The following is a 12513-nucleotide window of genomic DNA, read 5'->3' on the forward strand; positions in this document are numbered from 1 at the left end:
GCTCTGGCTAGTACTTCCAACACTATGTTGAATAGGAGTGGTGAGAGTGGGCATCCTTGTCTAGTGCCTGTTCTTAAAGGAAAAGCTTTCAGCTTTTCCCCATTCAGGATGATATTGGCAGTGGGTTTGGCATATATGGCTTTAATTATGTTGAGATACTTTCCCTCTATACCTAACTTATAGAGGGTCTTTGTCATGAATGAGTGCTGAACTTTATCAAATGCTTTTTCAGCATCTATAGAGATGATCATATGGTCCTTGTGTTTGAGTTTATTAATATGGTGTATCACATTTATTGATTTGCGTATGTTGAACCAACCTTGCATCCCTGGGATGAATCCCACTTGATCGTGATGAATAATTTTTCGTATGTGTTGCTGTATTCTGTTTGCTAGTATTTTAGTGAGGATTTTTGCATCTATATTCATCAAGGATATCGGCCTGTAGTTTTCTTTTTTGGTTATATCTTTACCTGGTTTTGGTATCAGGATGATGTTTGCTTCATAGAATGAGTTTGGGAGATTTGCGTCCGTTTCAATCTTTTGGAATAGTTTGTAAAGAATCGGTGTCAATTCCTCTTTGAATGTTTGGTAAAATTCTGCTGTGAATCCATCTGGTCCTGGGCTTTTCTTTGTTGGGAGCCTTCTGATAACAGCTTCAATCTCCTTTATTGTTATTGGTCTGTTCAAATTTTCTACGTCTTCACGGTTCAGTTTTGGGAGCTTGTGTGTGTCCAGAAATTTATCCATTTCCTCCAGATTTTCAAATTTGTTGGCGTATAGTTGTTTATAGTAGTCTCGAATGATTCCTTGTATTTCAGATGAATCAGTTGTAATATCGCCTTTTTCATTTCTAATTTTTGTTATTTGAGTCTTCTCTCTTCTTTTTTTTGTTAGCCATGCTAATGGTTTGTCAATTTTATTTATCTTTTCAAAAAACCAACTTTTTGATTCGTTGATCTTTTGAATTGTTTTTTGGTTTTCAATTTCATTCAGTTCTGCTCTGATCTTAATGATTTCTTTCCGTCTGCTAACTTTAGGATTGGATTGTTCTTGTTTTTCTAGTTCTTTAAGGTGAAGTGTTAGGTTGTTCACTTGCCATCTTTCCATTCTTCTGAAGTGAGCATTTAATGCAATAAATTTTCCCCTCAATACTGCTTTTGCAGTATCCCACAGGTTTTGGTATGATGTATCATTGTTTTCATTAGTTTCAATAAACTTTTTGATTTCCTGCTTGATTTCTTCTTGGACCCATATGTCATTAAGTAGAATGCTGTTTAATTTCCATGTGTTTGTATAGTTTCCAGAGTTTTGTTTGTTATTAATTTCTAATTTTAATCCATTGTGGTCTGAGAAGATACATGGGATAATTCCAATTTTTTTGAATTTATTGAGACTTGATTTGTGACCTAATATGTGATCTATCTTGGAGAATGATCCATGTGCTGATGAGAAGAATGAATATTCTGAGGTTGTTGGGTGGAATGTTCTGTAGATATCTGCCAATTCCAATTGGTCTAGAGTCTTGTTTAGATCTTGTGTTTCTCTACTGATTCTTTGCCTAGATGATCTGTCTAATATTGACAGTGGAGTGTTCAGGTCCCCTGCTATTATGGTATTAGTGTCTATTTCCTTCTTTAGGTCTAATAGAGTTTGTTTTATAAATCTGGCTGCTCCAACATTGGGTGCGTACATATTTATGATTGTTATGTCTTCTTGATGGATCAGTCCTTTTATCATTAAGTAGTGTCCCTCATTGTCTCTTTTTATGGTTTTTAGTTTAAAGTCTATTTTGTCAGATATAAGAATAGCCACTCCAGCTCGTTTTTCTTTTCTGTTTGCATGGTAAATCTTTTTCCATCCTTTTACTCTTAGTCTGTGTGAATCTTTATGGGTGAGGTGGGTCTCTTGTAGGCAGCATATAGTTGGGTCCTGCTTTTTGATCCAGTCAGCCAGACTGTGTCTTTTAATTGGGGAATTTAAGCCTTTAACATTAAGAGTTGTTATTGAAAGGTGTTGATTTATTCTTAGCATTTTATTGGTTGTTTGGTTGTCTTAGGTGTCTTTTGTTCCTTGCTTTCTGATTTACTGTTTGGTTTCTTTGTTTGTTGGTTCCTTAGGTTGTAGATAGTGTTTTTGTTAGCTTGTTTTCTCTTCATGAATGCCATTTTTATTGTACTAGCGGGTTTAGATTTTTCTTAGGTTTTTATGGCAGTGGTAGTTATTTTTCAGGAACCAAACCCAGTACTCCCTTGAGGATTTCTTGTAAGGGTGGTCTTGTGGTAGTGAACTCCCGCAGTTTTTGTTTGTCTGAGAAATATACTATTTGCCCCTCATTTCGGAAGGATAGCCTTGCAGGGTAGAGTATTCTTGGCTGGCAATCTTTGTCTTTTAGTATTTTGAAAATATCATCCCATTCCTTTCTAGCTTTTAGGGTTTGTGATGAGAAGTCTGATGTTAACCTGATTGGGGCTCCCTTATAGGTGATTTGACGCTTCTCTCTTGCAGCTTTTAAGATTCTCTCTTTGTCTCTGAGTTTTGCCAATTTGACTATGACATGTCTTGGAGAAGGCCTTTTTGGGTTGAATACGTTTGGAGATCGTTGAGCTTCCTGGATCTGAAGATCTGTGATTTTTCCTATACCTGGGAAGTTTTCTGCCACTATTTTGTTGAATATGTTTTCAATGGAATCTCCATTTTCCTCCCCTTCTGGAATACCCATGACTCGGATATTTGAGCGCTTGAGGTTGTCTGATATCTCTCTCAGATTTTCTTCCATGTCCTTGATTCTTTTTTCTTTCTTTTTGTCTGCTTGTGTTATTTCAAACAGCCCATCTTCAAGTTCAGAGGTTCTCTCTTCAACTTCGACAAGCCTGCTGGTTAAACTCTCCGTTGTGTTTTTTATTTCGCTGAATAACTTCTTCAGTTCAGCAAGTTCTGCTACATTTTTTTTCAGGACATTGATTTCCTTGTATATTTCCTCTTTCAGATCCTGTATACTTTTCCTCATTTCATCATGATGTCTAGCTGAGTTTTCTTGTATCTCATTCAGTTTCCTTAGAATTATCACTCGAAATTCCTTATCAGATATTTCAAGGGCTTCTTGTTCTATAGGATCTAGAGTATGAGATTTATTAACTTTTGGTGGTGTACTTTCTTGATTTTTTGTATTTCTGGTGTCTTTTTTTTGGTGTTTATTCATTGTGGCAGGGGGTTTCACAGTCCACCGGTTTAAGACTAATGACTAACTAGGATGTTGCTGTGGTTGCCAATTTGGTATGGCTCCCGCCGTGACTGCTCAGTTGGCCTCTAGTGTCTTGTGTGTGTGGTTGCCTCGGGTCTTGGGCTTCTCCGGGGATCCACCTTTCTGGTCAGCTTGTACTCTGCTGGGCTGGTGGATCACGTACCACAGGGTGTGTGATCTCTGTTGAGCTTTCACTTTCTGTACAGGACTTCTCCCCGTTCCGTGTGCTCTGGCCCAGGCTGTTAGATCGTGCAGTGGCGACCCCACCGGGTGTGTGGTTTCTGTCGAGTCTCCGCCTCCCTGGCCGCACGTCTCCCCCCTCTGTGCACACTGTGCTGGGTTGGGGCGTGTCTTCTGCACCCCTCGTCTATCAGCTGGGCCTTCAAGACCCTGCTCAGCACCGCCTCGCCCAGGAAGTCTACCAGGTTTCTGCTAGGCACAGACGACCAGTCTCTCTGGGTGCCTTTGTAGCACTGTGTAGATCTTTCTCGGGTCTTGTTCACCTTTGTATCCCCCCGGTATAAACCGAATCTAGTGCCCGCCTGCAGCCTGCTCTCCGGCAGGTTCAAGCAGACCTGGGAACTCTCCTACCACACTATTCCCAACCAGAAATTCATTAGGCTTTTTTCCAAACTGGTGGTCGCAGAGATGGTATCTGCCTCCCAGTAACAGGAAGTTTACCGGGGCCGGAGTCCAGGGTGTGGTGGAGTGACAGTCGGCCCGCCCGTACTTCCTAGCCCTCCCAAAACTGGTCGGGACGCCCCACACCCCCAGCCCTGCCAGAGAACCGTGGAGGGAGTGGGAGAGGGTGTCGGCCCGCAGGGTCCGGAAAGCCCCGCGCCAGGCCAAGCAAATGGGCTCAGTGATGGCCGAGCAGGGCGGAGCTGCCCGCACCTGGGAAAATGGAGGCAGCACCGGGGCAATGAGTGGCCTGGTGGTGCAGGCGGGGAGCCGCGTGGGCATGCACCCCCCGAACAGAGCTTTGCCAGGGATCACTCACAGTGCTGTGCCAGGTCGGGCGCTCGCTCTGTCTCTGGTTTGTTGCCTTCCGTGTTCTCGGCGCTGCCGCCTCGGGCTGTTCAGTCGCGGCGCCGCTCGGGCGCTCCCAGGAGTCTTCTTTAATGCCGGCCTGAAACCTCGAATCCTGGATAGGGCAGCTGGCCGCCTTCAGTGCGGCCCCAGCCTCCGGGATCCTGGCTGCATCCACAGCAGCCCTGGCGCCGTGTTCCCTGTTTCAAGACTCGCTTTTGCAGCTAAGAATCAGTTCTTTTCCTGCTCCACACTTCAAAGCTGTTGCCTGTAAATGAGGCAGCCTCTCCTGCCGGGGGCAAAGTGGCGTTGAGCCCCCACGACCGGCCAGCAGCAGCAGTCCTCCCTTAAGAGATGGCCAGAGAAAGGTCCACAAGTTTCCCGGCTGCCTGAGGCCCAGTGGCCACCTTTTCCACCTCAGCTACTCCGCGCCAGCCGCCGCAGCCGCCGCCATCTTGAAACTCAACATTTTTTTTTTTTTTTTTTTTCAATGAACTATCCCTGCTCTGTGTCTCCAGTTTGTGACATGATGCTGATGGCACATCTATTATTGTGCAGGTAGGGCTGTCTTTGTCAAGGCATCTGGCTTCAGCTGGGATCTGAATTCAATAACATTATGCTGACTTGCAGGCTACAAAGCCTCTGATTAAGGGTCATCACATCTGGTGCCTGATTTGATGTCAGTAGCTGACCTTCTTTTCACCTTCTTCCCCATGGGCTTCCTAACTTAGTATTTCTAAAGATATTATACAGTGCCATCTTGCTGACTTCGACTAGGCAGTGACAAATTTAATGTTACTTCACCTCTGCTAAGGTGAATTCAAGATCCATCACTATGTCCAGAAACCTGATAGCAATAGCATATTTGAATATTCTGAACTGCAGTCCTGGTTTCATTAACTAGAATAGTATGGAAATGGTAAAAAAAAAAAAAAAAAAGAAGAAGAAGAAGAAAAAAAAGAAAAAAGACAAGCTGGACAAAAAATTATCAATTCATCTCCTGGAGAAGGTTACCTTGGAGATCATACACTTCTTTTGTCTAAAGATGTTTGGAATGGCTTAAGAAACATCCTATTATGGTTTAAGCTAAGGGATGAATAATTTCTTAAACTGTGCCCCTTATCCAATATTCTATCTTAGAAGAAGATAGAAAACACAGATCTCAATATTTTCCTGATCTCAATATTTTTAAAGAGAAACTTGTATTTTGGTTCATTTTTTGCTGAAGCAAAATAAAAATTTACATTTCAATTGTGATTTTCCCTAGACATACTAAAATGCATAGTTCTTTGAACATGTCAGTCTATCAGCATTTTCAAAAGCTAATGTTTCCAGTGTCTAAAATCGTGTGACATATCATCTATACCAACTTTATGACACTATTTTTGTCTTGCGTAAGAGTGCATAATGAGCTAAATACTCCTAAAAATATATTTACACCCAGAGCTTAAGAGCAGGCAAGGTCAAAGATTATATTAATTATTTTGTGATAAGTTTGTTTGGTCAATGTCATCAAATACTTTTCTGAGAGTTAAAAATTAGTTCATTTATTGGCTTAACTAAAACACCTAGTGGGTTAAAGTAAATGATTGTTCAGTTCAGTCATAGACAGTTGATCTGATAGGCCTAGTTGAAGGTGTTCTAATTAATGCATTATAGTATTCAATCAAAAATTACTTACTGGGCACTGATCAGGTACATTACACTGATACTCAGTAGGGAGCCAAGAGGAAATAACCCACTAAGGCATTAGCTAAATGAAGACATACACTGAGCAACCATAAACTGGAAGCTAATGAGGTAGACATTTGTCATTATGAAGTATCAACCTGTAACTACATAATTGAATGACTCAGAAGCACAGATGTGTTCTGAATCACCCAACCAAGCAAGGATCTAAAGGACTGAAAACTTACCCTTCTTTAAATTGGAGCTGTCTCTGCCTGAGAGAATAGGGAAGATACAGAAAGCAAGGATGGCAGTTAAATGACATTGTAGCCTGTATATTCTCAAAGGGAGAAACTTCATTAATGTCTGTATTAGATCACCTGGAGATTGGGGTGCATATACAAAAACAGATTCCTAGGACCCACATGAGATCTAATAAATGCAAATTGAGCATGCATCTTTTTAACAAGCTCTTCAGTTAATTCTGAAATAGGTGGTGTAAGTTCACACATTCAGAAATACACTTTATGATTTCACATAGGTTCCTAGGTCTTTCCTGTTTGTTTTGATAAAGTATAACTTAAATGCATTTTTAAGTCTATATAAAGGCTAGTTTAGAGGTATAAGAATTCAGAACAATGGGATCATTTTCAGGTGTTATTTCTATTATCACTTGTCTTATTTCCTTAAATAAGAAGTTGAAAACTGGCGGCCTGCTGGCCAGATGTGTTTGGTCCAAGTGTAATCTTTTTAACTGGCCCAAACAATATTTTTTAAATTGTCAACATTAAACATTAGAAGATGATACAGTAAAATCTGAAATTCTAGTTTCTCTTTCAAATTCAGATGATCTGAGAGCACTGGGCCCTAGATCCCACTTGGCCTAAGCCAGCTGAAATTGAAAAGCAGCTGCCCCTTTCAATGGTCAGCTTGCCATAATCCCATGACTCCAGATCATCTCCCTGACACCATGGCCAAGTGTCAGGTGCCATTTGTCACCACAATACTTCAGATGCTTTCTTCTACCCAGCCCACCTGACTCATTTATATCACCTGCCTAGGTCCTCTAGGCCCTTGAGTTTATGACCCCTGTCTTAAGGGTACTTCAAAACCAATTGCTTTTGAACAGTATTTGATGATGAAGACAGATATTACACATTCAGACTTGTTCCACTGCATTCTCCAGGGATACCCATACTATGTTCCTCAGCAGAATCTGGGCTAATTCATTTAAAGAATGCCCATAAATCAAAAGAAGGTCCAATCTAACTCAAGTCTTTCTAAGAGGCTGCACAATTTGCCACGTCTAATTGATGTGCATATTTTATTTTGTGGATATTTTCTACAGCAGAAGGAAATATACTGCTTATAGAGACTTATTTTACAGAAAACATAGTTGTTTATAGTATTTTACCAAATGATAACTAATAATTGTTTTTAAAACCACTCTGAAAAATTCATCCTTGGGTCATTATGATGTGCCAGTGTAGGTTCATCGACTGTAACAAATGTATGGCTCTGGTGGGGATGTTTATAATGGGGGAGGCTATGCATATATGGGGGTAGGGGATATATGGTAAATATCTGTACCTTTCTCTTAATTTTGCTGCAAACTTCAAACTTCTCTAAAAAAATAAAGTCTTAAAAAATTTTCATCTTAAGTCAATCACATGTGCTTAAACAGCCTAAGAATATTCAGTGGGCAATATGTCCTATGTTTCTTCCACTCCATAAAAAATAGAGTTAAAAATATTTCATACTGTTTCTCAGTAGGACCTTGAAAATTAAACATGTTGCCTTTTCCCAAGGCCAAATATATCTGGTGCTGGAAAAATAAACCTTTCTCCCTTATTATTTTTACTCTCTTGATTATGTGCACTGAAAATAAATCTCAAGAAAATTCAAGGTGAAAATCTGTTAGTAAAATATTAAGCTGAGGTTTAAATTTGAAAACTACATGTTATAGTGTTGTTTTTCTCCTGCAACCCAGGCCTCCCTTTTAGCAAAGGCAGCTGAAGCTCAGTGTGAACTCCAGCTAGTCACTTTGCTTCTGACCTTCTCTTTCCTTATCTGTAAATTGGGGTAATAATCCTACCTCACAGACTCATTAAGATGATACATGTAGTTCAATAGATAAAGTGCATGGCACAGATTCAATAAATGATAGACTTTAATTAGTGAGGGTGAATTTATTTCTGTATTGACTAAACGGTGTTTTCATAGGACCTAAGAAAAAGTCCCTAAAAAAAGAAGTAGTAAATCTTTGTGTCAGTTTTTTAAAAGCAGTTTTATTCACCCAACAAAAGAAAAGGAAGTGAATTCCCCCACCCTCCGCCCATGGCAGAGCACTGTTTAGGCTACTAACTGGACATCAGTGCTACCAGAAATTCCCATCTTGCTAGTTATATATTTCTCAGGTGCACACTCTGAAGAATTCCACAGAAGAGTGACTTTTCAAAAAAAAATTAACTTTTACTTTTGAAAGTAAGATCAGAAAAGCTATTATCACAGAATAAAAAGGGGTTGCTAGAACGTTAGCTCGTGTATCAAAGAATAGTGCTGAAGAAATGGGTACTCCAAGTGGTCTAGAAAGGGATGCAAACAGTATCCCCCACGTCGGTCACATCTTTTCTGCTCTTCCTCCAGGCGTCTGGCACCCCATCCTCTTTCATCTCTGCCACTCACTCAAGCTCTCACTTTTCCTCTCCAAAGCAGAAATTTGAGTATAAAAAATAGCAAGGTTGATCTTAGAGGTTTTTTTGAGTCCTTACTATGTGCCAGTCACTGAGCTATAAATTTTAGATCCTTTTTCAATTCATCCTGATGAAAAACCAGAGAAAGGAGCTGTTGCCCCGTTTCTGAGATTGGTCAGATCACCCAGTCCCTAGGCTAGGGCTGAGACTGAAGCTTGGGTTTGTCTACGTACAAATGCAATCATGGTTAGTAGTGTTTCTGTATATTTTTTAAAGCAGTGAATTAACTTTTTATATTTTTCCTTTCAAATTAAAAACAACTAACCTTCTTCTTTACTTGAGTTGGTTTCACAGTTGCTGACTTCGTTTAGTTGTATTTTTTTCTTTTCTTTTTTTCGCTATGACATACTGGCTCCTGATAGATAGAAATGTTTTAAACGTTTGCCCTAATTTTTTTAAAAATAGTTATGCATTATCCTATAATTTAGGAGTTTTGTTAGTCTAGAGCTGTGACTACCTCTTATAGATATCATAACACTAGAAATATTTATTAAGTAATTGTGAGTTGTCTTTAGTTTACTGACTACTTCTTGGTTCTATTTTCTTCATTCCAAGGTATACCAAAGCTGTACGTTTATTTCTTCAATTCTTTTTTACACTATCAAAGCTTTAATTAAATCCATATGGATTTTTAAATGTTAAAAATCATGATGATTTTTTTATCTGTTTCTCAAGACTGCCTTTTCTTCGGCTCAGCAATTCTCACTTCTAGTCACATTTTAACATCTTATTGTCTGCTTTGATTTTTTTCTCACGTGCTATTTACTTTTTCTTCTAGATCTTAGAATCTTAAAATGCTTAAGGTGCGAGAGACCTTAGAAAAAAATTCATGTTATTCTTGCATTTTACAGTTGAGGCTTTGAATGGCTTACTCAAGATTACATAGCTCATGGTAGAGCTGAATCTCATATCCTGTGCACTTTCCAATTTTCTATGTTTTCTTGTTCATTGTAAGTCAAAAGCATTAGAAACAAAAACTTCTATTAAGCCAACAAATAGCTTTATAGTTTTATGTAAGAATAATTTCTACCATCATCTATTAGACTCATAACTTTCCCCAATCTTTCCCTCCCCCACTCCATAGTATCTTGTTTCCTTTTGGCTTATATTATACAAGAGGTCTTCAAAAAGCTCATGGGAAGATTTATATTATCTTTTAATTTCATTTTCCATGAACTTTTGGAAGTAGCCTCATACTCAATCAATTAATTTTAAAGCTCTGGGCTATGATTTAGTTAAATAAATTTAATTTTGTTGGGATGCTTGCTCTTTTGTGCACATTTAAAAAGAGATGTTTGAGAGTCATGTTGACAGTTCAGTTCAAAGGGTCTGCTGTGTCTGTGTCCTTTCAAACTTCACATGTTGAAATCTAATCCTCAACTTGATGATATGAGGAGGTGGGGTCTTTGGGAGGTGACTAGATCATGAGGGTGGAGCCACATGAATAGAATTAGTGCCCTTATAAAAGAGGCCTGAGGAATCTTGTTTGTCTCTTTTTGCCTTTCTGCGACATGAAGATGCAGCAGTAAGATGCCATCTATGATGCAGAGAGCCTTCACCACATACTGAATCTGCTGGCAACTTGATCTTGGACGTCTCAGCTTTCAGAGCCATAAGAAATGAATTTCTGTTGTTTATAAGTTACCCAGTTTAAGGTATTTTGTTATAGTAACCCAAAAGGACTAAGACAGGGTCAATTTGCATTTTATTGTTTAAAAATCCAGTTCATGTTCTACTTAATATTTGGATCTATGGTTTGGGGTAGTTGTCAACATTTTCTTTCAACTGAGGCTCACAACACTTGGATGTTGGCAACTTAAATAGATGGAACAGTGCAGTAAATTAACCCTAAATCTAAATTAATTTAAGAAATTTGAGAGTAATAATTTTCTTTTTAAAAAGCAAATCCTTTTGGGCATCTCCGGTGGCCACACGGGACCCCAACAGGTTTTTCCTTTCCCTAGAGGGTTGGGGCCAAAGGGATTGCCCTTTTCTCCCCCCCCCCCCCCCCCCCCCCCCCCCCCCCCCGATGTGGGGCAAAAAGAGATTCCAAGAGATGGATGAGCACTCCGCTGCTTTCCCAGATAGGGCACAAACACATACACACACAGTGGGGGTTCTGTCAGGCAGTTCCGGTTATTGTAACACAAAAGATCATATTTATATGCTTAGCAGGTGGGGATTTCCAAGCCTAGGCCAATCCTTGAAAAGGTCAAATGTGCACGTGCCTTGCCTCTCTATACTTAGCCTTCCCCCTTAACTTCCCTTGGGCGCCACCTTTTATCCATTTAGGCCATCTGTTGTTTTTGCTTAGAAAAAGGGCGTGGTCCCATAAAATCCTTGGGGTTTTTTTTGTTTTGATTTTTAGGAAATGCATACTGAAGCAAAGGGGCATTTTGTCCTGAATGTCTATTAAAATTATTTAGAAAAAGTCTGTGTATATGCTGTATATGGATATATGTACACACACACACGGTATACATAGCTGTCTCAGTTTGGTTTATGTTGCTACAACAGACTGGATAATTTCTAATGAACACACTTATTTAGCTCACATTTCTGGAGGCTAAGATGTCCAGGATCAAGGGACTATATCTTGTGAGGGCCGCCTTCCTGCATCATAACATGTTGGAAGGCATCACATGAGAGGTGGGGGGGGGTGAACTCACTTTTATAACAAATCCACTCTTGTAATCAGAACATTAATCCATGGCCCTCATGACTAAACATCTCCAGATTAGGCCTCACCTCCTAATACTGTTGTATTAGGGATTAAGTTTCCAACACATGAATTTTGAAAACACATCACACCACAGCAATACCTATTAGAATTTTAATTGATATGTACACACACACATTATGTATATATATAAATATTACATATAAACATTTTATATATATATACATCATTTTATATATATACACATATATATAAACAACACATATAAGCATTTTAAATATATACACATTTTATATATATATATATACACAAACACACATATACACATACATATGTATGAGGAGAGAGAGAATATGATAAAGCAAATGTTAACATTTAGGACATCTTGTGAAGAATATACAGGAATTCTCTGTACTGCTTATGCAACTTTTCTGTAAGTCTGCATTTATTTCTAAATAAATTTTAAAAAATAATTGTCATCATTAAAACTTGCATGATCTGACATCCACTTAAAGACCGACATCCTCAGAAGATTTAAGAAAAATAAACAGAACTATAAAATACTTTTTTCACATATATATTTAACATGCTCAGGTACATGAGAGCCTTTTATTATATAGTTAGTTCTTGAGTAACAAATCCCCTGAGAAAGAAATGCTTCTGTTAGAACTCAAGTGTGTTAAATTAAAACAGAAAAAGAAAAATCTAAATGATGTGAAGTGGAGCTATCAGTGATCACAGGGGATCACCTGCAAATTTCCCTCACCCCCTGCTCTGCCCCATGGCTTTTATTTTTGCTAGCCCTATTGTAGTAACTTGGGTAAAACCTTAGCAATAATTCTGCAGATCTTTCAGCTTTTGTCCTAGGTTCCCTCCACCCAAGATCCTTTGCCTCCAGTTCCCTCCAGTTACCACCCAGGGCTGCCATTTTCTGGTGGACAGATTGACATATTGACCTTGAACTGAAATTTATTCTCTTTTAACTGTTCCCTCAACAGTCCTACATTTTAAACATATTATGTCTAATTGTGGATAGAAAGGCCTTTTTGAAGGGATTTTAATTACTAGCAAGCAGTGGCAGAGATACAACTGTGTGTATGTGGGTGTGAGTATGCTGGCATGTCCCCAAAGGAGGTGCTA

The 12513-nt window shown here is 39.1% G+C and overlaps 1 protein-coding gene across 2 annotated transcripts in view; it reads left to right on the forward strand.

The window, feature by feature from the left end:
* RHBDD1 (rhomboid domain containing 1) overlaps positions 1 to 12513 on the forward strand; it is a 183128-nt gene that overhangs the window by 21237 nt on the left and 149378 nt on the right. The window contains exon 1 of one of the 2 annotated variants that reach the window (XM_063075503.1): positions 10330 to 10348. The exons of the other annotated variant lie outside the window; for it this stretch is intronic. The gene's annotated coding sequence lies outside the window, so the exon portion shown is untranslated. Of the gene's footprint in view, positions 1 to 10329; positions 10349 to 12513 lie in introns of those variants that run through there. 2 annotated transcript variants of the gene reach the window in all.

Source organism: Cynocephalus volans, chromosome 1 (genome assembly GCF_027409185.1).
Source record: "Cynocephalus volans isolate mCynVol1 chromosome 1, mCynVol1.pri, whole genome shotgun sequence".
In the NCBI taxonomy this organism is placed as follows: Eukaryota; Metazoa; Chordata; class Mammalia; order Dermoptera; family Cynocephalidae; genus Cynocephalus; species Cynocephalus volans.